Source organism: Aotus nancymaae, unplaced genomic scaffold, assembly GCF_030222135.1.
Source record: "Aotus nancymaae isolate 86718 unplaced genomic scaffold, 86718_ANA_hifiasm-v0.15.2.pri h1tg000006l, whole genome shotgun sequence".
Lineage (NCBI taxonomy): Eukaryota > Metazoa > Chordata > Mammalia > Primates > Aotidae > Aotus > Aotus nancymaae.
In genome coordinates, this window is record NW_026988417.1 from 81795882 (window position 1) to 81818909 (window position 23028).

Genomic DNA, 23028 nt, shown 5'->3' on the forward strand with positions numbered 1-23028 from the left:
AAATTCAAAATCTAGCAGAAGACAAGAAATAATTAAGATCAGAGCAGAACTGAAGGAGATAGTGACACAAAAAACCCTTCAAAAACTCAATGAATCCAGGAACTGGTTTTTTGAAAAGATCAACAAAATAGACCACTGGCCAGACTAATAAAGAAGAAAAGAGAGAAGACTCAAACAGATGCAATAAAAAATGATAAAAGGGATATCACCACTGATCTCACAGAAATACAAACTACCTTCAGAGAATACTATAAACACATCTATGCAAATAAACTAGAAAATCTAGAAGAAATAGATAAATTCCTGAACACTTGCACCCTCCCAAGACTAAACCAGGAAGAATTTGAATCCCTGAATAGACCAAATAACAAAGTCTGAAACTGAGGCAACAATTAATAGTCTACCAACCAAAAAAAAGTACAGGACCAGGTGGGTTCACAGCTGAATTCTACCAGCAGTACTGAGAGGAGCTGGTACTATTCCTTCTGAAACTATTCCAAATAATACAAAAAGAGGGAATCCTCCCTAAATCATTTTGTGAGACCAACATCATCCTGAACCTGGCAGACACAACTAAAAAAAAAAATTTCAGGCCAATATCCATGACGAACATTGATGTGAAAATCCTAAATAAAATACTGGCAAACCAAATCCAACAGCAAATTAAAAAGCTTCTCCATCACGATCAAGTCAGCTTCATTCCTGGGATGCAAAGCTGGTTCAACATATGCAAATCAATAAATGTAATACATTGTATCATATAAACAGAAACAAAGACAAAAACCACATGATTATCCCAATAGATGCAGAGAAGGCCTTTGACAAAATTCAACAACCTTTATCTTAAAACTCTAAATGAACTAGGTATTAGTGGAACGTATCTCAAAATAATAAGAGCTATTTATGACAAACACACAACAAATATCATACTGAATGGGCAAAAACTGGAAATATTCCCTTTGAAAATCGGCACAAGACAAGGATGCCCTCTCTCACCACTCCTATTCAACACAGTATTGGAAGTTCTGGCCAGGGCAATCAGGCAAGAAAAAGAAATAAAGGGTATTCAGTTGGGAAAAGAGGAAGTCAAATTGTCTCTATTTGCAGATGACATGATTGTATATTTGGAAGACCCCATTGTCTCAGCCCAAAATCTCCTTAAGCTGATAAGCAACTTCAGCAAATTCTAGGATACAAAATCAATGTGCAAAAATCACAAGTATTCATATGCACCAAAAACAGACAAACAGAGAGCCAAATCATGGTGAATTCCCATTGACAATTGCTACAAAGAGAATAAAATACCTAGGAATACAACTAATAACGAATGTGAAGGACTTCTTCAAGGAGAACTACAAACCACCACTGGAGGAAATAAGAGAGGAAACAAACAGAGGGAAAAACATTCCATGCTCATGGTTAGGAAGAATCAATATCGTGAAAAATGGCCACACTGCCCAAAGTAATTTATAGATGCAATGCTATCCCCATCAAGCTACTGTTGACTTTCTTCACAGAATTGGAGAAAACCACCTTAAACTTCATATGGAACCAAAAATGAGCAAACATAGCCAAGACAATCCTATGTTAAAAAAAAAAAAAAGGCTAGAGGCATGCTACCTGACTTCAAACTATACTACAAGGCTACAGTAATCAAAACAGCATGGTACTGGTACAAAAAAAAAATATTGACCAATAGGACAGAACAGAGGCTTCAGAAAGAATGCCACACATCTACAACCATCTGATCTTTGACAAACCTGACAAAAACAAGAAATAGTGAAACGATTCCCTAGTCAATAAACGGTGTTGGGAAAACTGGCTAGTCATATGCAGAAAGCTGAAGCTGGATCCCTTCCTTACACCTTATACAAAAATTAACTCTGGATGGATTAAATATTTAAACATGAGCCCTAATACCATAAAAACCCTAGAAGAAAACCTAGGCAATACCATTAAGGACATAGGTATGGGCAAGGACTTCATTGCTAAAATATCAAAAGCAATGGCAACAAAAGCCAATAGACAAATGGGATCTAATTAAACTAAAGAGCTTCTACACAGCAAAAGAAACTATCATTAGAGTGAACCAGCAACCAACAGAATAGGAATAAATTTTTGCAATCTACTCATCTGACAAAGGTCTAATATCCAGAATCTACAAAGAACTTAAACAAATTTACAAGAAAAAGACAACCCCATCAAAAAGTGGGCAAAGGATATGAACAGACAGTTCTCAAAAGAAGACATTTATGCAGCCAACAAACATATAAAAAAACCTCATCATCACTGGTCATTAGAGAAATGAAAAGCAAAACCACATTGAGATACCATCTCATGCCAGTTAGAATGGCAATCATTAAAAAATCAGGAGACAACAGATGCTGGAGAGGATGTGGAGAAATAGGAATGCTTTTACACTGTTGGTGGGAGTGTAAATTAGTTCAACCACTGTGGAAGACAGTGTGGCAATTCCTCAAGGATCTAGATATAGAAATACCATTTGATGCAGCAATCCCATTACTGGGTATATACCCAAAGGATTATAAATCATTCTATTATAAAGACACATGCACACATATGTTTATTGTGGCACTGTTCACACTAGCAAACACTTGGAACCAACCCAAATTCCCATCAATAATAGACTAGATAAGGCAAATGTGGCACATATACACCACGGAATACTATGCAGCCACAAAAAGGATGAGTTTATGTCCTTCGCAGGGACATGGATGAAGATGGAAACCATTATTCTCAGCAAACTGACACCAGAACAGATAACAAAACACTGTACGTTCTCAGTCATAAGTGGGTGTTGAGCAATGAGAACACAAGGACACAGGGAGGGGAACATCATACACTGGGGGTGGGGGACTAGGGCAGGCATAGCAGAGGGTAACGGGATTGTGGAGGAATAGCATTAGGAGAAATACCTAATGTAGATGACGGGGTGATGGATGCAACAAACCAGCATGGCACATGTATAACTACGTAACAAACCTGCACATTGTGTACATGTACCCCAGAACTTAAAATATAGTAATAATAAATACAACTATATATTTGGAATAAAACCCATTGCTAAATAATGTAGAGGTTAAAGAAGAAGTCACTATTAAAATTTTTAAAAATTTCAGAACTGAGTGATAATGAAACAAGGGATAGCGAACTTTGTGGGATAGATACAGCTTAATAAGTTAGAAAAGGAAACAAAAAATAAACTCAAAGAAAGATAATAAAAATGAGATAAAAATCAATAAACTAGGAAATAATAACAGAGTAGAAAAAAATGATAAAAGCTGTTAGTTCTTTGAAAAAGCACAGAAGTCATCAAAGGGGTATTTAGTTAATTGAGGGCTACCTTGTATTAGGGCTTAGTAATTGTTTTTTGGATACAACAAATGAACAAACTGTCTTCTCCCAAGTGATGCTTCTTGTCTTTGTTCAAGCACGTTATTTGGCAGTCTTCACAGTCTTTTGGATTTATATTTATCATTTACTTTCTAGAATTAGTAAAGTATTGAACTACTCTGCAAGACTGGGACATTTTTTTTTAAATGGACCCTTTATTAGCTAAAGGTATGAATTTTAAATATTTTTCGAGTTGGGGTCTCGCTCTGTCACCCAGGCTGGAATGCAGTGGCATAATCATGGCTCATTGCAGCCTTGAACTCCTTGGCTCAAGAGAACCTCCTGCTTCAGCCTCCCAAGTAGCTGGGATTATAAGAACACACCACCACACCCAGCTACATTTTATTATTTACTTTTTAGAGACGGGGTCTCACTATGTTGCCCAATCTGGTCTCAAGCAATCCTGGCCTCAAGTAATCCTCCCACCAGCCTTTTGAGTTGCTGAGATGCTGAGATTATAGGCATGAGCCACTGTGCCTGGAATACTTCTATTTTTAATATCAAATTACTGCAAGGAAAGGAAACTAGTTGAAACCCTAATATAATGAAAATATAAAGAAAACTTTAATTTACACATATCAAATTTAGAAGACCAGAGTGCTGCCACAGTGCAAGACTTTTCTACATCTCTTTCGACAACAAAATAATCCTAATTCTTCCCTGCTTGTATCATTTGTGTCATTCATGTCACTTACATGTGAGCATACATAAGCATATAAATACATAATATATTGTTACTATTATTTTGAATAAACTGTTATTAGATAAAAAAATACTTTTTTTAACCTTAACTCATTTATTCTCTGATGCTCTTCCTTTCTTTATGTAGATCCAAGTTTCTGACTTATACCATTTTCCTTCTCCCTAAGAATTTTTAACATTTCTTATGAAGCGGGTCTACTGTCAACAAATTCCCTCAATTTTTGTTTGTCTGAAAAAGCTTTTGTTTCTCCTTCACTTTTTTTTTTTTTTTTTGAGACTGAGTCTTGCTCTGTTGCCCAGGCTGGATTGCAGTGGTGTGATCTCAGCTCACTGCAACCTCCACCTCCCAGGTTCAAGCAATTTTCCTGCCTCAGCCTACAGAGTAGCTGGAACTACAGGTGTGCCACCATGCCTGGCTAATTTTTGCATTTTTAGTAGAGACAGGGTTTCACCATATTGGCCAGGCTGGTCTCAAACTCCTGACCTCAAGTGACCCACCCACTTTGGCCTCCCATAGTGCTGGGATTATAGGCATGAGCCACCTCGCCCAGCCTCTCCTTCACTATTTTTTTTTTGAGACAGAGTCTCGCTCTGCCACCCAGGCTGGAGTGCAGTGGTATGATCTCGGCTCACTGCAACCTCTGCCTCCCAGATTCAAGCAATTCTCATGCCTCAGCCTCCCAAGTAGCTGGGACTACAGGTGTACACCAGCACACCTGGCTAATTTTTATATGTTCTGGTAGAGACTGGGTTTCATCATGTTGGCCGGCCTGGTCTCGAACTGCTGACTTCAGGTGATCTGCTCGCCTCAACCTTTCAAAGTGCTGGGATTAACCATGTATTACCCAGGGAGACATGAGCCACCATGCCCAGCCTCCTTCACTTTTGAGTATAACCTTATAGGGTACAAAGTTCTACTTTAAGATTTGTCTCTCAACACTTTAAATATTTTATCCACTCTCTTCTTGCATGCATGGTTTCAGAGGAGTCAGATACAGAGCTTAACTCTTTGCTTCTCTACAGGTAAAGTGTTTTATTCTTCTGGCTTCTTTCAGGACTTTTTCCTTTGATTTTCTGCAATTTGAAATGATAAGCCTAGGCATAATTTTTTGTCATTTATCTTGCTTGGTATTCTCTTGCTTGGTATTCTCTGAGCTCATTGGATCTGTGGTTTAGTAAATGGAAATGCTTAGTCATTATTGTTTCAAATATTTCTTCTGTTCCTTTTCCTATTTCTTCTACTTCTGGGATTCTCATTATGTGTATATCTTTTATAGTTATTCCGTGGTTCTTAAGATATTCTGGTCTGTATTCTTCAGTTTTTTTCTCTTTGCTTTTCAGTTGTGGAGGTTTCTACTCAAATAAATTCAAGCTCACAAATTCTTTCCTCAGCCATGCCCAGCCTACTGATGAGCCCTTTAAATGCATTATTCATTTCTGTTTCGGTGATTTTGATTTCTAGCATTTCTTTTGGTTCTTTATTAGAATTTCCATTTCTCTGCTTACATTGCCCATATGTTCTTGCATTCTGTCTACTTTATCCATTAGCGCCCTTATCCTATTAATATAATTGTTTTAAATCAGTATGGTAATTCTAACATTCCTGCCTTATCCAAGTCTGATTTTGATGCTCGCTCTGTCACTTCAACCTATGTTATTGTTTTTGTTTTAGTCTACTTTGTGATTTTTTTCATGATGGCTGGTCATGATATACTGGGTAAAGGGAACTGCTGTAATTTGGCCTTTAATAGTGTGATGACCAGATACCGGGAGAAGGGAATAGTTCTACAGCCCCACGATTAGGTCCCAGTCTTTTAGTGAGCCTGTGCCCCTCAACTGTAAATTTCGCAAGTGATTCTCAAGTTTTTCCTCCCCTTACATGGGACAGGATGACTAGATGGGGCTAGAGTTGGGTATTTCCCTTCCCCCAGGTCAGTTAGGCCCTGAGAAATCCCTAGCAGGTTAGGCTCTGGCTAAATCGTTTTTCTTGAAGGCAAGCCTTAAGAAAAAAAATGCTAGAGTATATTTCAAATTAGTTCCTTTTCTCCTCCCCATGTCAGAGGCATGAAGGGATTTTTCTCCAATATTCGCTGTGAGAATAGTGTAGAGTTTCAGGAGGTAAAACTCCCAAAACTATGGAGTTCACCAAATGACTCAGTCACCCTAGAGTTAACTCACAGACTGATCCACCGGGAGCTTCCAGCAATTTGTCAATTACAGTTCAGGTTCTTCTGCCCTTCCCTAATGGTTTCCATTGGGGTAAATTGTGATTCTCTGTATCTGGCTGTCTGTGTCCAATGTGGGGGCACTTGTTTGTCCTATGACCTCAACTCTCTTCTAAATCTAAGAAGTGTTGTTGATTTTTCAGTTTGTTTAGCTTTTTACTTGTTGTTAGGACCAAGTGGTAATTCCAAGCTCCTTAAATTCTAGACCAGGAACCAGAAGCCACCTCATTTATATTTTAAATGTAATGCTGTGTGGATTTGGATTTGAGTTGGTGAGACTAAAGAGGGGAAACTAGTTAAGAAGTTATCAAAACCAGACAAGAAAGAGATGAAGAGAGCTTGGGATATGCAGAATGTACTAAAAATGAGAGAATTCAGAGTTAGATAAGTTTGAATGAAACACAAGCTACTTCTCTGGCATAGACATTAATATATTCACATAGTCAGCATCTCCATTATTAACACCACTGCAGTATTTATTACAACTGTAATCAGTAATTACATAAGGAGCCTTATTCCTGCTACAGTCTCAGCTCCCTGAAGGCATGAACCATATTGTTTGGCTGACAACTGGGATACTGCCTGGCATATAGTATGTACCCAAAAAATATTTGGTAAGTTAATACATTTACCAAATAAGTAAATTAATGACAAAACTTGTAAAAAAAAATAAAATCATATAAAAATCTTAATGCTCAAATTTATATATCATCTAGTAGAAAATAAAGGGTTAGAAAAATTGAGTGACTTTCTTAACGTCACAAAGCTGATTAGTAAGAGAGGACAGAGTAAAATCCTGTTTCCCCAAGACTGAATCTCCATAGTAACCTCATAGGAGAAAATAAAAGATAGCTGTGCAAGCAGACGGTAGATACAGGGTTTAGATAATTCTGGAGATTATTACGTAAGTGCACACACATACTCCCACATATAGTATTGGGACTATAAATTCGCCACTGAATTTTGTGAACACCTAATAAACATGCCTCAATATATTTATTTTTGTGTGTATATACCTAAATTTTCTACTTGTCATCACTGAATGATGCTGCAAGGAGCTTAAAGGGTTAATAGCCATTTCAAAGATTACTCTTGAATAAGACATATGGTACTAATTTTCATTTTGAAGTCTTATAGACAGCAACCAAACTGCATTACTAAAATGATTTTGCATTCACTTGAATTTTCTTTTAGAAGCATGGAAAGTGAGAAACAAATAATTGTAAAAATCTAAATTTGCTTTCTCTGCAAAGAGTATTCATACATGGGCCACATCAAGGCAAATGATACAATGAAGGTCATTAATTCCACAAATAACCCATGATGAGTAAAATAAAGTGATATGTAACATCTGTAGTATTATCTTGAGAAAATGTGTGCTCTAAAGGACAAAACACCAGCCCAGGAGTCAGAAGACATTTTCTTCATAGTCTTGCCATTACTAGTTGTATAATTTGTGGCCAATCATTGACACCCACCCACCAGCCATTTTACAGAGCCTTAAATCATCCTTTGTTAAATAAAATGAACTGGGCTGCTCTCTTCCTAAGACAGATATAAGGAACAAGTAAGATTTTGACCATGTTTAAAAGAAAACATGCAGTTTCGTTTTTAAAAATAGTATTAGCAGAGTAGTGCTGATGAGTTTTGGCTGAGCCTTTCTCTCTAATGAATAACACTGACTGACTTAAAGGATCTTGAATTTACAATAGACTATATATTTCTCCTGATGACCATTAACTGCCAAGCAGATGTTATTGCTTAATCACTTCATTCCCACAGAGAATGATGGACTCAAGGGATTTACAAGAATAAGAAATATTTGACTCTGGTCTCATCAGCAATGGTCAACAACTAAGCCTGGTTATTCACTAGAGAGATGCAGGAGCCCTCAGTGATCTGCAGGAGGTATGTTCCAAGAACTTGAATAGAGGATGAAACTGTGAACAGTATCAAACTCTATGTATTAAATGTTTCTTCCTATACAGTCATGTGCCACATGACATTTTAGTCAACAACAGACCACATATAAGAGGGTAGTTTCATAAGTTTATAATGAAACTGAAAAATTTCTATTGCCGGTTGATGTCACAGCCATCAAAATGTCACAGAGCAATTATTTTATTATATATTTAGTGCAGCCTAAGTGTATAGTGTTTAGTAAAGTCTACAGTAGTGTACAGGAATGTCCCAGGCCTTAATATTCACTCACCATTCACCACTGACTCACCCAGAGCAACTTCTAGTCCTACAAGTTCCATTCAGGGTAAGTGCCCTATACAGGTGTGCCTTCTTTTTTTATCTTTTATAGTGTATTTTTATTGTACTTTTTCTTTGTTTAGATATGTTTAGACACACAGATGCTCACCCTTGTATTACAACTGCATATAGCATTTAGTACAGTAACATGCTGTACACCTGTGTAGCATAGGAGCAACAGGCTTTATAGCCTAGGTGTGTAGTAGACTACACCACCTAGGTTTGTGTAAGCACACTCTATGATGTTCACATAATGACAAAATCAGCTAATGATGATGCATTTCTCAGAACGTATCCCTGTTGTTAAGCAATATGTCACTGTACATACGTGCTTATAATAAGGTTGAATTTATAAATGAGGTACAGTAAGAGATTAACAATAATAGCTAATAATAAAATAGAACAATTACAACAATGTGTCATCATGACTACTCTTGCATTTGGTGTGACTGAGTTAAAAAAAGGGTTACTTGTATACAAACCCTGAAATACCACACCAGCCCAATCTGATAACCAAGATGCCTACTAAGTAACAAACAGGCAGGTAGCACATACAGCGTGGATATGATATACAAGGAGATGAAACCATGGAAAGCAAAACTGCAAATAAAGTGTTCCCACTATATATTCCAGAGAGGAGTTCACACATTCTAAAAACTCTCCATCACTCTGGTGAGGTGAAACACCTGCAAACCACTTACTTCATTCACCATTTCTCATATCAGCACTAACCTAAAATTCACTGACCTGAGATTACTAGGGGGAAAAAAATCACTGCTCCCTTGTAATATAACAAAATGCATTATTATTTCATACAGAAATTCCAATTACAATGCATATTTTTCAATAAGATTGATTGCTAATCCACATATATTATAATCAAGCAATTAGCTTGTGGAGTAATCATTTATAGACCTAAGGTTATTGTACTATCTCCTTTTCAGTAAGACCAAGGTCAAAAAGTATCCTTTCTAATTATTTTTTGTTTTGAAAACCAAAACTTGAGCATCATTACTAACATTAAGTATCTGGAGGAAGACTATCTATGGTGCATATAGTTATAAAACATCATGAGTCCCAGAAAATAATAACTGAACATCTAGAGGATAATCTATAATATCATCTTCAATAAGTAATATTTAATTTCTTATGTGATACAAACTCATGTTCTCAGCTGAACCCAAGGAATAATAGACTTTACATTACTCTAAAATGATATAATATAAAACTATAGTATTTGGCCATTTTGAACTAGAAAAATGGCAGTTTTACATGGTTCCATCTAATACCTATAACCACCTCACCAAGAGGCAATGACATAGAAATCCTTGTGTACCAGTTTGGATTTTTTTCTCTCTAAAAAGTAACTGATTACTTTCTTGCCTAGTTCTGAGTTTTAACTTGAAGAGTTCAAAAAGTGTTATCAGTTCTGTTATAACTCTGTAATCCTAAATAATACTTTCTACACTTCAGTTTTTTAATCTATAAAAGTCTGAAAGTAACAACCATGCTTATGGATTTATCACGAGGAAGAGATAATTGAAGAATACACTTTTTATATACACACGGAACTTAATAAGTAGAAGTCTGTCATCTTCTATGCAAAAATTTCTGGCTATAAGGACAAGAAAAAAAATGCTGTAAACTAAAGGATTGGAATGACACAATAAATATTTTTAACCTAATGTTGTGTTTAAAAAAGCACAATTAAAAAGGTATATAAAACATAACTGCTAAAAATTTAAAAATATATGTATACACAGGGAAACACTGGAAGAAAATAGATTAAAAATGTAAAGCTATTATATCTAAGTAATAGGCTTAGTGAGTAATTTTTTACTGTACACTTCACAATTTTGTGTTTTTTCAAGCTCCTAGAATTTAAGGAAATGAAAATAAGTAAGTTTAAAACTGGACTAAGTGGGGGCAGATACATCATTTTATTAGATGAAAGACTGAATATTAAAACTTTCAACTATACCTAGTTATATCCAAATAAAGCTCAATGGGAATTTTGAAATCTAGAAAATAATTATGAGATTCTTCTGGGAAAACATGTACACAATTACCCAGGAAAATTCTGAAAAAGAATACGGTGGAAGTATATTGTTCCTGATATTCAAACGTGAAAGGTTTGACTTTAGCACCAGAGAAGCCAATAAAACATAGTAGTACAGCAGAGCCCCTATAAGAGCAAAATATATTTAGAAACTTCATATAATAACAAAAGTGACACTGTGAATTACTTGGTAGACTATGAATTCCTCTTTACTGTTTAGTTAGCAAGGTAAATGAGTGAAAAATTAAATTCTTAAGTCATAACGTATTCCAAAGTATTAACCACTTTCACTAAGATTTGGGATCTAAATATTAAAATATTATAAACATGCTAAGATGAAATATGTGACTATTTAATAACTTTTAGATTACCAACTCATACCTTTTCTAATAATTTCCATACTTTTAAGATTTAAATACTAAGAAAAATGAAACTGCAAATAAGCTAAGAGACAATATAAATAAATACTCTTTTATCCTTGCAGTAGAAGGCCTTTTAAGAATAACATCAAACCCAAGCAACACAAATTGATAAAAAAAATTAACAAAATCTTTAAACTTCTTATGGCAAAAATTAAAAAGCTTCAAAAATAAATCATAAGCTCACAGAAATATTTCCAAGGTTCAAAAATAAATCATAAGCTCAGAGAAATATTTCCAATACACAACAGATTAATAGTTGTATTAGGAAAGGAATTCCTACAAATCAGTCATAAAAAAGATGAGCATCAGCTTAGGAAAACTCAAAGAAGAGGGTAAAAGGCAATACACAAAAGAACTACATGGGAAAATGCGCTTTTAAACATGTTAAACTTTACAGTAATTAAATAAGCAAAAATGTCAAAAGAAACAATTTCACTTATTATATTGGCAAATATTAAAAAGAATAACATGAGTACTTAAGGTCTGAGAAAGGAAACACATTCACATGTTGCTGCTCATAGCATGAACTGGTGTGACCTTTCTGGAGCACAAATTTGATGATACACATACCCTTTAACCAGGCTAGTTTACTTCTAAAAGTACATCCAACAAAAATAATTAGTTAAGTGTGAAAAATGTATGTGCAAGAACAGTTCCTGCCATGCTGTTTATAAGGGAAACAGTTATTGAGTGGTGATTAAGAGCTTGGAGTTGAGGAGACAGGCTGTCTGGATTCAGAATCCTGACTCTATCCTCTCACTAGTCATGTTACCTTATGCAAGTTAAACTTTCTGTGCTTCAAGTTTCCTCATGTGTAGAGATAATAATAGTACCCGCACCTTGTACGGTTTTAAGGATAAAAGGAACAAATATATAAAAAGCAGCTATAACATTACCAGGAACCTAGTAAGAACTCAATAAATATTACCTATTATTACTATTGCCAAGGAAAAAAAAGTCATTTTTCTAATTGCATTCTAAATGCAATTTACAGAATGGCTTAAATAAATTCTATTGATCAACAGATCAGAATGATATGCTGTCATTAAAAATGATGATGTAGAATTATAAGCATGAGAAATGCCATGATAAACAATAGTAAGTTTTTAAATAAAGGTTATAAAGTGATATTGCTTTATTATCCCATCTTTAATCAATCATAAATATAAATATACATGTGAGCATGCAGAGAAAACAAGACGAAAGAAAGCACATAAGCTGACAGGTGAATGGGGATTAAGTCTGGTTAGTAGAATAATGGATGGTTTTTATTTTTATCTTTATGCTGTGGGGGGTTTTGTCTGAAAACATTTTTTTGGCCATGAGCATATGTGACTTTTACAACAAAAATGAATTTATACACATTTTAAAAAGAAATGGTAAGTGGTAAGCCAATTACCACAGTTACAAGTGGCAGTAGGATTGCCAGCACAAAACTACAGGCAATAAAGTAGGTGCTAGATAGGGCTGGTGCAGACTTAGGCAGAGGAAGGCCAAACTTTCCAATCACTCATTCTTCAATATTCCAAAAACATATTTATAGAGAATATCAATAACAAATACAGTTCTGCTAAAAATTAAGTGAAAAATTTGCATTTTACAAACAGATAAGAGGTTACAAATATATGAATATGTGAGACTAAAGCTTGGGCTTAATTTTTTAAAATTTCACCTATTTATACTTTTCAATCCAAACTACCAGTATCTAAAAGTAACTTTTGGGTTGCAAACCAAATATAGCTGCTTAATAGTGCTTAGCAGATAAAATGACAGTAACATTATAGACTTATCTGGTTACACATAGATAAGTGTCTACAAATTTAGCTGATCTCATCTTATATTTACTGGTATAAATATTTAAGGATAGGAGGCAAGCAGGGATGTCAAATAATGTAAAGTATGTAAATATTACACCAGTAATTAAATCCTAACTTATTGTGTTGTTTTCCTGCAAGACTTGAAGACCAGTAGCAGCTTTAAAACATTTTTGGTGCTGCCACTAAGAAAAAATGTAACATCTTAGATGGAAGAAAATGTGGAAGGACTTATCATTCAAAATATAAAACTGATTTGTCTTTGAAAGTTTCAGGAATACCTACAAAATTACTTTTTATCTTATTGGTTAGTACCGAACACTTGTTTCAAGGAATATAATTAATTTACGTATCTACAGACAAAGGGCACAGGACGCAGAGGTATGAAGCAGAATTTGATCAAAATGACTTACTCATCAGTAGCAATAGGGAATTTAATTATTGGAGATTAAAGACATGGATGTTATCAAATCATAAGAACTAAGTGTGCACAGCGGGTTTAATGCAAAGAACCAAGAACACTAACAGACAAACAAAAAAACCCAGAGCCAAAAGCTGAGGCTTTGGTTTGTTCATCAATATCACTTAACAATCAGATTTTTAAATCCACTCTAAACAATGGCAAATAAAAAAGATTTAGGTACTTCTAATATTACAAATCTCATGCATACCCAATGTTATCCTTAAATATTCTTAAAGTATAAAACCTCTCACCGAATGTTAAGAAAATAGATTTTCCTAATGTATTAGAACTGTCCGCTACACCATTAGGTGCACGGTGCCTTAGAGCAGATTCTCAAGAAACTGAAAGAAAATAAGGCAATGATGAGGGTGTTGGTGTATTATTTTGACAGCAGGGATACCAGGCAGGGTGAGTGAGAAAAGGAGGCAAGCAGGGATGTGAAATAATGTAAAGTATGTGTGGCTCTTTCACAAAGAACTACAAAGGCACGTAACAGTTTGCTCGACAGATGCTTTACTTGGCAGTCTGGAATTCCCCAGATAAGCTGCAAGGAGAAGCCATGGGATGAAGAAATACTTAATGTGTTCCAATGGAAGAAAAAAAAAATTCATGTTTCCTCCTGACTCCTATTTCCCATTGTCAAGGTTAACTTAAAGGGATTAACTGTTCTAGAGTTCCAGGTTACCATATTCCACCCCTCTAATACCCTATCAGGAAGTAAGATCCGAGTCTAAGGTCCAAAAGTTATAGCAGAAGCCAGAAACTCTGAGCAGGTGGCTGGTTGACCCAGCTATAAGGCAGAAGCCAAGGAGAAGAATCCAGCATTCCCAAGGCAGGAGAGAGGTTCAAGCCTGATGGCAGCAGATTGGTCTGGGAGGCTGGTAGAGCCAAGGCAATCTGAAAAGGTCAGAAAGTGTCTGATACAAGTACTAAGCTGAAGAAGTTGGCTTGTGTTGAGAAATTTTACTGGGCAAGAACATTTTCTATTCCATTAAATATCAACAAGCATACTCAATACTGTAAGAAGCTTGTTCTAAGTGAGAACTATGGCAACTGAGCTAAGAGTAAAGTCATGTTTTCCATCTCATATTTCTAAAGAGCCCAGTTCATTAAGTAGTACAACAGGTAGAGCCCACAAAACCTGATCTTTCCCTTAATGCAATTTTAAATGTATTTAATTAAATGTACATGGATTCCAACACCATTCCGCCAATTGCTTACTCTGTACCAAGACTTTCTCTTAGTCTCACTTAAATTTCAAAGAAAACTCTGTGGGTCCTGTTTTACAGAAAATTTAACAGGAAAATAAATAATGCAGGTCAAATCTACCTGCACTGGTAGAATAAGGACTACCAATTGGCAGAATAAGGACTACCCATTGGCAGAATAAGGACTAGACTAACTTCTGTTTATATGACATGCTATCCAAACCACTGAAAATCCAAAACTCAACTTACTATCAAAATTTATGGAAAACAATTCTTGCTAATTCCTAAGAATAATAAAGTATTCAGGAGGACTTTTGTCTTAGAAAATGGGATATTGGGTATTTCCTTAGAAAAATCATATACAACATATATAGCTCACAGTCCAAAAATTAATGAATTTTTAAAAGAAAATATTATGCTGTGACTCTGTGAGGTGATGCCCAGGTGTCTCCTTCATGCCAGAAATATTCATTACCCACCCCATCCCACTGAAAGTGTTGCCTGCTTATGGCTCATGGCCAATTCTCTCTTCTGAGACTAGACCATGTCCCTGGCACAGCTCGCCTCCAGTGATTGATGGAAATGGGGTAAAGTGACTAAACACTTTGATTCAACTAGGGATTTATTTGAAAGTCCATCCCATCCTCTAAAGTCTCCTGGGGCTTAATGAACCCTGTGTTACAACTTCATGGCAGTTCAACTTCTGCCTAATCCTACCTTCCTCTATTCCTTAGAGGTGTAAGGAAAGAAAGGTCACAAAAAGTACTACCCAATGGAATTTCTGCTTGAAAACTTAGTCTCAGAGTTATACCTTGGATAACCTAACCTATTATATGAAGTGGTACCATAATAGTGAAAATGAAGAGACAAAGTAATACTGAGAGGAAAATTAGTTTTAAATGTGATTATGATGAATAAAAGAGACTAAAAATAAATAAGATTCAACAAGGAAAAATAAAATCTGAAGACTTAATAGGAAAATGGCAAAAGACACAAATAAGTATATGAAGAGAAAGACACATGACCCTTAAATACAAGTAAAAATGTTTAGCCTTATTTATAAGAAAATACATGCAAATTAAAACTATATTTGCATCAGTAATGAGCAATCTGAAAATAAAATTGAGAAAACAATTACACCAATAATAGCATCTAAAGGAAATAATACTTAAGAATAGGTTTAACAAAATAATTGCAAAACTTGCACCCTGAAAACCATAAAACATTATTGAAAGAAATTAAAGACCTAAATATCTCATGGTCACATATTGGGAAATTTAATTTTGCTAAAATGGCAATAGAGTACTCTCTAAATTAGTCTACAGATTCAACAGAATATCCTATCAAAATACTAGCTAACTTTTTTGTAGAAATTTACAAACTGAATCTAAAATTCATATAGAAATACAATGAACCCAGACTAGCTAAAACAATTCTGAAATAAAGAACAAACTTGGAGTATTGATACTTCATGATTTCAAAACTCATTAAAAAGCTATTGTATTATCCAGATACTATGGTACTGACATTAGGATAGATATACAGATCAATGGAATAGAAGGAACTATTAGTTCAGAAATAAGCCCTAATAATTGGGGTCAACTGATTTTTGACAAAGGTACTGAGATAATTCAATGAGGAAAAATAATCTTCAATAAATGATTCTGGGACAACTGGATAGTCACATGCAGAGGAATGAAGTTGGACTCCTTTACACCATTCACAAAAGTTAATTCCAAATTAGCCCATAGAACTAAATATAACAGTCAGAACTATAAAACTCTTAGCAAAAAAGATGAATAAATCTTCACGATCTTGGTTAGCCAAAACTTTCTCAGGTACAACACAAAAAGTATAAGTGACAAAAGCAAAAACAGATACATTAAACTCCAGCAAAAATAAAAACCTCTGTGCTTGAAAGGACACGATCAAGAAAATGAAAAGGGAATAGAAGAAAATATTTACAAATCCTGTACCTGATAAGGAATTGATATGCAAAGTATATAAACAACTCTTATAACTCAATAATAAAGACAAATAAATCAACTTAAAAATAGGCAGAAGATCTGAACAAACATTTCTCTAAAAATATACAAATGGCCAATAAGCACATGAAAATATTCAATGTCACTAGCAATCAGGGAACACGCAAATCAAATCCAAAATGAAATAGCATTTCATACCCACTGGAATGGAATCAAAAAGATATTAACAAAGGTTGACAAGGATGTACAGCAATTGGTTTGCCCATACATTGCTGATGGGAATGTACATGGCCATGTGTCTTTCTCTTCATATATTTTTGTCTTTTGCCATTTTCCTGTTAGGTCCTCAGATTCTGTTTTTCCTTGTTGAATATTTATTTTATTTATTTTTAGTCTCTTTTTGCATGATAAGCACATCCATTGCTGATGAGAACGTCTGAGGGAGCAAATATATGAGGGAATGTAAAATGGTGCAGCTACTTCAGTAAACATTTTGGTAGTTCCTCAAAATTTTAAACAGTTACCATGAGACCCAACAATTCTGCTCCTAGTTATATACCCAAGAGAAATGAAAACTTAATTCCACACATGGACATGTACACAAATGTTCATAGCAGCAACATTTGAAACAGCCAGAAACTGGAAGTAACACAAATACCCATCAACTAATGAGTTGATAAACACATCAACTGGTATATATCCACACTGAAATATTATTCTGCCATAAAGGAAAGATATGCTGACACATGTTACAACATGGATGAGCCTTGAAAACATTTTGCTAAGTGAAAGAGGCCAGTCAGAAAAGAACACATATTGTATGATTCCATTTATATGAAATGTCAAGAACAGGCAAATCTCTAGACACAGAAAATAGATGAGTGGTTGCATAGAGCCAGGATGTTGTGGGAGGGATTGGGAAGAAATGGGAAGTGATTGCTAATAGTACAGCATTTCTTTTTGGGGTGATGAAAATATTCTAAAAGTGACTATGGTTATGGTTACACAATTCTGTACATATTCAAAACCAATGAATTATATACTTCACATGATAAACTGTATGGTATGTAAATTGTATCTCAATAAAACTCTTAAAAAATCTACACTGGGGCCGGGCGCGGTGGCTCACGCCTGTAATCCCAGCACTTTGGGAGGCCGAGGCGGGTGGATCACGAGGTCAACAGATCGAGACCATCCTGGTCCACATGGTGAAACCCCGTCTCTACTAAAAATACAAAAAAAAATTAGCTGGGCATGGTGGTGCGTGCCTGTAATCCCAGCTACTCAGGAGGCTGAGGCAGGAGAATTGCCTGAACCCAGGAGGCAGAGGTTGCGGTGAGCCGAGATCGCGCCATTGCACTCCCGCCTGGGTAACAAGAGCGAAACTCCGTCTCAAAAAAAAAAAAAAAAAAATCTACACTGGGATATCACATCTGACCTATCAGACTGGCAAGACTTCAAAATTTTGGCAAAATCCTCTTGGCAAGATTGAAAAACGGACACTCTTGCATGCTGATAATAAACATGTAACACTGACTCATTCACTGTGGAGAGGAATTGGGACTATCTAATGAATAGAGCCATTTGTTCTTTGACCCAGAAATCTCATCTCTGGGAATTAATCTTGGTGATACTTATGCACAAGTTTATTTGATGTGTGATCATATGTAACAGTAAGAGTGTGGAAACAAATGACCATCAGAAAAGTACCTGTTGACTAAAACTTACTTCATCTAACCAATGAAGTAATATAAAAGCATAAAACAGAATTTTAAAAAGTCAACTGTTGGAATGATCTCTAAGATTTGCAGATAAAAAGCAAAGTGAAGAACAGTGTAAGGAAGACATAGAAATAAAAATGCAAACATATACATATCACATAATACACATAATATAACTACATATACACACATTTTTACCAAAAGAAACATTGAAGTATGAGCCAGAAACTAATAAAAACATTTTCGAAAGACAGCAAGAGGTTGAATAGTATAGAAAGAATAATGATAAAAGGGAAACTTCTGCGTATACCTCTTTCTCTATATATAATTTTTTTTCTTCCTTTTTTTTTTTTGAGACTGAGTCTCGCTCTATTGCCCAGGCTGGAATGCAGTGGCATGGTATCGGTTCACTGCAACCTCACTTCTGGGTTCAAGTGATTCTCGTGCCTCAGCCTCCCAAGTAGCTGTGATTACAGGTGCCCACCACCACGCCTGGCAAATTTTTGTATTTTTAGCAGAGACGGGGTTTCACCATGTTGGTCAGGCTGGTCTCGAACTCCTGACCTCAAGTGATGCACCCATCTCGGCCTCCCAAAGTGCTGGGATTACAGGCATGAGCCACCGCACCCAGCCAATTTTCACATTTAAACCATGTAAATGTTTTACAAATTTAAACAAAATTACATTGAAAAGAAAAAGAAGCTCTGCATTCTAAAATTGGAAATGGACTGAAAGAAGTGAACTCAACTCTATGCCAAATGGCGAAGACAATCACCCTTTACTTTGAATGTATACTCTCAGCCAGATATAGGGACAATATGGACTACAAGGACATCTTAAACATTACTCAGTGGTTTCCCTGATTTTGTGACATTTTATTTATATCTATACATAAAATACATATTTTATATATATATTGTGGAGAAAAGTAAATAAATATTCTTATTTTTTAGAAAGCAAGATTTTGACTGTCAAGAGTATGGCGTTGCAAATAGGAAATCAAAGTAGTTAAGAAAGAATATTATAATGTTAAAATTAAACTAAAAATATCAACATAAATCCATTATTTCTTCCACTCAGTCATTCCATCACTCAAATATTCATTTCTTTCTTATTTCCTTGCTCTATAAGTCATTAAGCCCTAGATGTAAATAACTTAGCACCCAGAGCTTGGCTTCTAATTATAATTCTTCTATAAAAGTAATCAAAGCCCCTTGGAGAAATGGTTAATTCATCCTGAGACACCATTTTTAGCTAGAAAGGTAGGAAATACTATTATAGGGTTTTGTCAAAAGGACACAGTTGCCAGCCTAAAGAGACTCCCACAACTGCCAATGTGGGATAATTTGAGTGCAGAAAAATTTAATGTTCTTCATTCCACACTGACAAGGGAAAGCTCTTCTTCACAGAAGAATATCACTAAAACAAAAATTAAAAATGCTAATAGAGGCCGGGCGTGGTGGCTCACACCTGTAATCCCAGCACTTTGGGAGGCCAAGGCGGGCGGATCACGAGGTCAAGAGATCGAGACCATCCTGGCCATGATGAAACCCCATCGCTACTAAAAATACAAAAATTAGCCAGGTGTGGTGGCACGCGCCTGTAGTCCCAGCTACTCGGGAGGCTGAGGCGGAAGAATCGCTTGAACCCAGGAGGCAGAGGTTGCAGTGAGCCGAGATTGCGCCACGGCACTCCAGCCTGGTGACAGAGTAAGACTCCGTCTCAAAAAAAAAAAAAAAAATGCTAATAGAATTTAAAAATCAACATTCTGCAACCCAAAAAGAAAAAAACTGAATCAGGTTAGGATGATCAACAGACAATCAAACTGATAGTGAATTGGGAGGAATATATATTTGCATGATGCCCAAGTAGTCACCCAACAGATTACTTGCTAACTGGAAAGGGAATGCCACAGCCTTACGACAGAGAGATTTGAAAGTGGTGACCTTAACTAAGAAAGCCAACTAAGCATTAATAAATGTGAGACAACTTAACATTACATGGCTTCTAATGGGATGCGATATTAAGTATACAATATCACTGATAAAGTATTCTTGCCAAAAAACTTAATCTGAATATAACTAAGATTTTATACCTGATTTACAGATTACAGTAGATTCAGAGGATAGAAAAATGACTTAACCACACCACAAGAAAATCATCAGACAAATCCACACTGTACAATATTCCACAGGATGAAGTCTTAAAAACTCAATGTGGTCACATCAGGAAAAACAGCTAATGCATGCTAGGCTTAATACCTAGGTGACAGGTTGATAGGTGCAGCAAACTACCATGGCATATGTCTGCCTATGTAAGAAACCTACACATCCTGCATATGTATCCTGGAACTTAACATTAAATTAAATTTAAAAATTTTTAAAAGTCAATATGGTTGGAAAAAAATGTAGTTAAACACAAACAAAACAACAGTGTGGGCAACACCCATCTGCAGGGATGTGCACACATGGAAGGACTGTTCTTTATGAAGATATACTAAAGAGACCTAACAACCAAATAGAATGGAGGAATCAATGGATCCTCTTCAGAATAAAGTAAATTGTGACAAATTGGGATACTTGAATGGACGCTTCAAACGATATGACGGAATTGCCCATTTTCTTAGGCATAATAAGTATATTATGATTATATAGCAAAAAGTCCTCATTTTTAAGGATGCATGATTAAGTATTTAACAGTGAAATAACTAAGGTCTGCAAATTAATTTCAAATGGTTCAACAAAAAATACATATTTACATATATATGCAGAGATAAAGTACATTTGTTTTATCTAGTTAATGAGAAAATGTATAATCATCACACTCCTTCAAATTTATGACTGAAATTTTTCATATTGTAAAAACAGGGGAAAAGCTTGAAAAACAACCAATTAAGTTCTAGTAAATTGATAAATATAAAAATAGAAGTTAATGAAATAGAAAAATGTTAAGGCAAATTTATTCAATAAAGTTAAAAATGGATTCTTTGAGAAGTATAATGATAGACAAAAAGCTTGGCTACTCTGGCAAAGATAAATAGTGAGAAGGCAAAAGTAACATTAGAAAAGAGAAAGAAGATGTAACAACAGACAAGAAAATTTAAAAGTTTAAACTAATTATTGTATAATGTTATACCACATACATTTTAAAAGCTACGTGAAGGCTTGGCACGGTGGTTCATGCCTGTAATCCCAGCACTTAGGGAGGTGGAGGCGGGAGGATCACTTGAGGTCAGGAGTTTGAGACCAGCCTGGCCAACATGGTGAAACCCCATCTCTACAAAAAATACAAAAATTAACCGGGCATGGTGGTATGCGCCTGTAGTCCCAGGTACTCGGGAGGCTGAAGGGGGAGGACTGCTTGAGCGCAGAGAATGGAGACTGCAGTGAGCGCAGATCACATCACTGCACTGTCGCCTGGGTAACACAGCGAGACTCTGTCTCAAAAAGAAAAAAACAAGTTAAATTGGCATATTTTATTTTATATATATTTTACAGCAATAGAAAAACTGTAAAACCATACTCATTAGAACCTATAATAAATACTCTTTACTTATTGATATTCTGCTTGACTAACTGGAGCAGATTATCAGAAATTCCAGATCAAGCTCAGTTTCTAAGTTAGTAATGAGGTATGGATCTGTATTTAAAGCTCATTAAATAAACATTCTATTTACAAATCATTTTTACCTCTTTTAGAATTTAGGTTTCAGAATTATTCAACAGTTTTCTACTTATACCTTTCTCATATGTAAGTCACCAAAGATTTACTGGGCAGATATGAGTAAAAAGAACAAATATAGGCTTTTTACTATCACGGAGCTTCTGAATAAGACAGAAAAATTAGTGGATCCTGCATTTGAGATATTTACTCATGAGACCCTAACATATCCTATGAAATGCCATTATTTAGAAGTTAACACCTTTAGAGTTATAATCAGGATAGTTATTAAGGTAGAACTTCTACCAAAATTAGGCTGTGAATGACCTGGAACCCTGTAGTCAGTAGGATCTAAGCCAGAATCTATATTTAGACAGTCATTCTGAGGACTGTAATATTACCAGTTCTGGGCAGCTAAATAAGCTGCTAGATTAATTGGACTCGAGAAGTAGACATGCTATATATATATATATATATAAAGTTGCTGAGTTTCTGAGAGCTTTTAGAGTGTGAATGTTCTCTCTCTCTTCTCATAACTAGAAGGAATGTATTTGATATCAGAGGTGATTAATAGGAGAGTTAAAAGCAAAGTCCCTGGATTGCAAGATCACGTTTCATGTATCAAAAATTAAAGAACTTTTCAAAATAAAGAGAATAAAATATGAAGATTTACAAAAGTTCCTGTGGCTAGCAACAAAGAATCTACTAAAACAGACTAGTTTATTTCCAGAAAATAAGTAAATGAAGCTCAGGTTATATTTTTCTGTTACTGACATAGTCTGTTCAAAATTTTCCACCTATGGGCAATAATTTGAACTTTATTACTATTTTAAAAATTATTCACCATGTCATACTACCTCTCTTTCTGCTAATCAACATTTCTGATTACAGATTTTTTTAAATGCTGCTTTTAATTAAAATATAACTTATTTCCAGAATTTTAAGTAAAGCTATTTGATTTATTGCAAATTATGGTTTTGTAAAAAGGGCATCCTGCTTTCTTCAAATTGAGATGAAAAACAAGGCTAATGTGCCCAAGAACAAGATAAACCTTCTCCATCATAAGTTGGCTGAATTTTCAGACTGAAATATGCTT

General features: G+C 35.3%; 1 protein-coding gene across 6 annotated transcripts in view; it reads right to left on the reverse strand.

The window, feature by feature from the left end:
* FAM13A (family with sequence similarity 13 member A) overlaps positions 1-23028 on the reverse strand; it is a 385882-nt gene that overhangs the window by 233683 nt on the left and 129171 nt on the right. The window lies entirely within an intron of this gene.